Consider the following 6013-nt stretch of genomic DNA (forward strand, 5'->3'; position numbering starts at 1 on the left):
TCGATGATGTATAATGACATAATCCATGTTTTCATACAATGAACTTACCTGTCAGATATATACATAGCTAAGACTCCCGTCGTCCCCTCCCCGATAGAAATTCAAATTTCGCGGCACACGCTGCAGGTAGGTCAGGTGATCTACCGTCCTGCCCTGGGTGGCAGGATTAGGAACCTTTTCCCGTTTTCTATTCATATTTTTTCTGTCGCTTGGAATGTAAACAACGTTTGCAGTTCCTCCTGACTTGATTTTTGGATTTCATCGCCATCGATCTTCTGGGCTATCTTTTGCAGGGAAGTACTGGATCTTTGGTTCGGCATACGCATATTAATTGTTTTTTTTTAATCAACTTTGGCTTCGAAAATTTCGAAGAATAGTTTACGTGTAACTACCGAACTTTTCGGTAGACACTCACATAGTTTGCAAGAAGGAAAATTTTAATATTTATTCATAATAACATGTAGTAAATGTTAGAATTGATTGAGCTATCTTCCTTCTTGAGGAAGTAAGGAGTAGAATAGTTTACGCTTCCTTTAGAAGTTTTTATAAGCTCTCGTACTAACAAGCAGTTAGAGCATTAACATACTAGTAGTGTTGTATCCTCATCTCCTTCTTACTTCACAGAATCTTCAAATTCATATTGCAATTTGAAGACAAAGGAATGTAGCTTAAAATACGAGCTATTGAAAGGTAAGAAGTGATTTTAGTGTTAGTGCGGTGGAGGGTGCGTTCTGATCGGCTCTGTTTCGCTCCCAGGCCTAGACCTCTTCCAAGCTCACATACCCAGAGGAGAAGGAAAGTCGAAAGCCTTACGGAGGTTATGGAGAATCCCCACCGATCAGGAGTCCCCCTCGGCAGGATCTGTAGAAGTCCAGACTGCCAAGTTCGCCATTGGAAAGGCGTCCTAATTAGTAGAGGGTGCGTTCTGATCGGCTCTGTTTCGCTCCCAGGCCTAGACCTCTTCCAAGCTCACATACCCAGAGAGAAGGAAAGTCGAAAGCCTTATGGAGGTTATGGAGAATCCCACCGATCGGGCGTTTCCCTCGTCAGGATCTGTAAAACGTCCCAGACTGCCAGTGCCAGGGATAGCCATTGGAAAGGCATCCTTTAAAAAGTGCGTCTCTTCCGTTTCTTCATCTTACATCCGAAAAGACGAAGAATGTACATGTTTGGAGTTCGGACGATCTGGCTTGTTCTCTGAAAACTAAGAGAACACTGACTCACTGAGCGAGAGGCTGAGAGCCAGCCAGCAAGCTAGCGAACGTTCCAACAGCCAGCAGCGAGCCGCGTTCCAACAGACTAGCGCGAGCCACGTTCCAACAGACTAGCGCAAGCCTCGTTCATACAGATAAACGCGAGCCGCGTTCCAGCAACTGAGCGCGAGCCGCGTTCCAGAACTTTTTTTTCTTGGCGCAAGGCGCCTTCAAAGAGAAAACAGACGGCTAGACTGAGGAGCCTTATAGTAGAGTGGCAATCAGAAGGATGCTTCCATTGAACGTTTACTGGCAAGAGGATCGTATAACTAGAGGCGCTCGGATCTATCAGGGCGCACGGGACCTTCCACGCAAGCGGAACGTTCAGGAGCGAGTCTCCTTTCTAGCGTGCGGAACATTCCAGGCGCGCGGAACTATCCAGACGCCAGGCGCTATGGCGCAAGGATCCAGACGCCAGGCGCTAGGCGCAAGGATCCAGACGCCAGGCGTCAGAAGATTCCAAAATCTTCATTTGAGAGAGGTCAGTCGCGAGACTCCTCTTTGAGTTTTTTAACTTTAGCAACTTTCCCCTGGCAAATGTGCAAGATGTCGCACAGGCGGCCGTTGCTTTTGTCAGAAGGATTCTGATACTAAGAGAAGCCCCTTTTCATTATTCAGAAGACTCCTGTGTTAGGCAGTTCCTCTCAATGCGGACCTCTCCTTCATCCATGCTCTTCCCTCGTTTTGAGGAGCAAGAGCTTGGGGAGTTTTTTTTCTTAATAAGAATCTCATCGCGTTTGGGTATGATGGCGGATAGGAAAATCTACTTCCTTCCGTAAACCCTAGTGATGAACAGGAATTCTGTCTCTTCCGCGATTTATGAGGAAATCACGAAGATTTAAAGAATTCCTGGATTAACTTCCTTCCTTAAGAATATTTTATAACTCTTTCTATCGTTCTATTAACAAAAAGAACGAAGATAGTAGAAGGTAGTAGATTGTTCTGCTGTATGAGAATACGATACGGTCAAATCATAAACACATACCGTAGTTACTTCTTTTCTGTGCAACTCAATTACCAGTATCCTTCTACGACTTTCCTAGGAAGGACTACGCTTAAAGGGATTGTTAAGACAACACCTACTTAGCTTCTAGATTTATCGAAGTCTGTTTCGTTTAAATAGCTTTAATAAGAACTTCCTGAAGTTCGATAATAATTTTATAAAATTCCTTTATTAAATGGAGTAGCTGGCAACTCTGGAAGAGTAAGGCCAGACGGCTAACGGGGACTGCTTTCGCTGAGAGCCTGAGACCAACGCAGTACGCCAGTTAGTAGTTACTGTCAGTACCATGTAGGTGTCAGTCATGATCGGTCGGGTGTACTCTCTCTCCTGCGGGATGGAATAACTATCCGTATCTCTCCCCTACAATCGCGGTCTTGACTCGGATTGAGGGGATAGTTAAGCTAACATAAATAAAATATTGTATGCCTTTTGCTAAGAAGCTTTCAATAAGAGAGATAGTACCATCTTTCAATGCTGTTTACCGTAGGTAACATTATTAAAGGATTCTATCGCAGCAGAACATTATATTATATAATGCTCTCAGGCTTACGAAAGCATAGCTTATTAAGCTGGTATCACACTAGTCATTTCTTGCTCGTGGTTTTGGCCAGCATCCAGCCGATGCTCACGAGCAAAAGTGTTGTATCGTCACACTAGGAACTCGTGGTTTCGAGGAGCCGTAGGAAAAAGTAAACATAACTGATCAGCTGATATCATCATGGCGCCCAGAAATTGTCGGACTGTTGTAAAATGCGCTGCAGTGGTTTATTTCTCGGAAACTTACGTGAATGCAAGAGTAACAAAAAACGTTTGTGGGTTCAGAGTGTCTCAGGAGAGTACGTCTTATCAGCAGCAGCCATCTTGTTTGTTTACACTATGCTGTGGCTCGCGGCTCGTGCTGGCTTGCTTCCCGTCCTGCTGGGAAGCTAGAATCTCGAGCTAAAAGCTCCCGGTTTTTCATTCTCGGCAGCAACGGCTCGCTGCTCAAGAAAAAAATGCCTAGTGTGAGGCCAGCTTTAGAGTACCTGCTCAGAAGAAGATGGATGAGTCCGGATGGGAAACATTCTCTTTGGGGCAGAAACTGTTTCCCTGAATGGACTATACTACGTATATAAAGCTTTTTCCTACTAAGAACGGAATTAAACATGTGAAAGGATGTCGGGTACCATAAAGGCACAGGTGTTCTGGCACATAACATAATAAGAATTAAAAGGAAGCGCCAGCCTGGCGCATTAAGTGCCAACCTGGCGCAATGCTCCAGAAGCGCCAGCCTGTGGCGCAAATTTGCGCCAGAAGAGCCAGCCTGGCGCAAAATTGGCGCCAGAAGCGCCAGCCTGGCGCAGTGAGCCAAGAGCATCATCCAAGAATTTCTCGTTTTAACGAGTTATTAACCTAAGAGTCCAGTAGCCTCTCGGACAACAGGCTCGGTAACGGGCAAGATTCGTTCCTGATTTCGTTACCCATTTAATCACTTAGGCCAATTCCACGACTCTCTCATATCGCAAAAGCAGCATCGAGAATCTCTTTTTTCGCTCCTATTCGCGTTAACAAAGAGATCCTTCTCGATCGACGATAATAACTGTTAACATGTTTAACATTTATTGGAAAGAGTTGTGAGAACCTGCGAAAAGTCTTCTTCATAGATCTCTCTAGGAAGGTAGAAGACGAACAGGCTTCCTATAGACTGCTTCCTTTTCCTCGAACCAAGAGAGGTAGCAATATACGCCATCTTTATTTTTTTTTAGAAAGGGGAATAAACTTAAGTCTTTTTTTTCCCCTAAATATAAATTATTTGCAGAATTTAAGATAAAGTCTTTTTTTCCCCTAAATATAAATTATTTGCAGAATTTAAGATAAAGGGCGTCAAAGAAAGAGAAGATAATATTTTATGCCTCATTTTGGCCTTAGAGAGGTTGGATTCACAGAGGTCACGTTCTTCTCACAGCATGTTTTGGAAGTCTTCCAAGACAGTCTGAATATTTCTATCAGCATCATTATAATGGACCTTAACAACCTCTCCACTCTGAGTCTGTCTGCGTGCAGACTGACCAGAAGTGACATGAATGAGAGGATTTTTCAAGGTAAATGACAAGAGTCATGGACATATAGAATTGCTGCAGATTGTGCTAGAGGGAATGAGGAAAAACTGTCCTCTTCCGATACTCTGTGAACCACATAGCGGTTTTTTCTTCCCTTTCAGAGGGAAGAATCACCTTTGTATATATCTGTTATCAAAGAACACAGTAAAAGGCTATACTCTGTCTCTATAAAGGGGTTGGAGATAGCAGAGGATTAAGGATCTTCGGGATCTTATACGATACCTCAATATGACAAGAGTAGGATATCATGTACTTCTAATGGGATCTTTTTTGTGGCCACAGATTCTATGTTCCAACAAGATGGAACTGCTCCTCATCAAACTTCTTTGAGAAATTTTTATGAGGGAATTCTTTGTTTCTCTGGTCCCAAACGATCAAGAAGACAAGTGAATTTTTTTTTTTAGCATTGGAATCTCGCATCAGATTCTATGGAGATAGGCAATGGTTCTTGCCAGCATAGTATGTCTGGCAAGAGAACTAAAACCCCCAACCCCTATTCCTGATTCAATGTTTTCAGATAGAGGTTTTGTTGTCCAGGCAGGGTACTTACGTTTTTCATCTACAGTAGAATGGTTAAAACGTTTGTTTGCCTACAGAGTCTTTGGAATGCGATGACGGCTCGAAATGCTTCCCAGAAGGTGTTCATGAGGGATACAATAAGGAGCTAGAAATCAGGAGTACTCCCAATTTCAGCTCGGAGTCTCCTTCGACTTCCAAGCTTCTTCCCTTCTTTCGGACAAGGATAGGGAAGATTCTGCAACGAGAAGCCCCTTCAACAGGTAAGAAGAGATCTCGTGAGCAAGGGAAGTACTCAAGAAGGATCCTCCTCGAAGGAAGACTTATCTCTCATACTGATTAGATATCCTATCGTATACTGGATGTAGCTGACTACAATCGCCTCCCCTTGCCGGAGAGGCCAAAGCTCCAGACATCCTCGAGACTCTACCAAGCTCGAAGCTCCGGCAAGTGGGAAGTAGCCAACCAGGCGCGAGGCGCCAGGCAGGCGCGAGCGTACCAGCCAGCCGCGAAGCTCCAGGCAGGCGCAAGGCGCCAGCCAGGCGTGAGGTGCCAGGCAGGCACAAAGCGCCAACCTGGCACGAGACGCCAGCCAGGCTCTAGGCGCGAATCTCCAGCTAAGGCACGAGGCGTCAACCAGATGCGAGGCGCCAGTCAAGCGAAAGGTACCAGACAAGCGCTAGGTGCCAACCAAGAGCGAAGCACCAGCCAGGCACGAGGTTCCTGCCAGGCTTCAGGCTTCAGTCGGGAGAGATCCATTTCAAGAAAGCCCTGGTCTTCTTTGAAACATGGAGATCTCCTAAGCACTTCATAAGTGACTTGATTCCTTCAAACAGCTGAGAATTAAAAGCGCAGGCAAGTGCGCGCTTTTGCAAATTCTTGTTCTTTGGACATAATATGTCATATAAGACATATTAGCTGTGTTGTACGGTAGAGGCGACTCTGTGTTGACTTCTCATTACACAAAGGATGTCAAGTTAACCCTACGAGAGATCCTTTCTCTTTTGGTTTATACGTTTCTGCGGATACGTTACTGGGTATAAGGAGCCGACACTGATCCTTAACTTTTGAGTTAGTTTTTTAACTTAGTGAAATTATTGGGGTTTTTGAAAGGAGTGTGGGGATAACTCTTTTCAATTTGA

The sequence above is a fragment of the Macrobrachium nipponense genome, chromosome 37, assembly GCF_015104395.2.
Source record: "Macrobrachium nipponense isolate FS-2020 chromosome 37, ASM1510439v2, whole genome shotgun sequence".
Lineage (NCBI taxonomy): Eukaryota > Metazoa > Arthropoda > Malacostraca > Decapoda > Palaemonidae > Macrobrachium > Macrobrachium nipponense.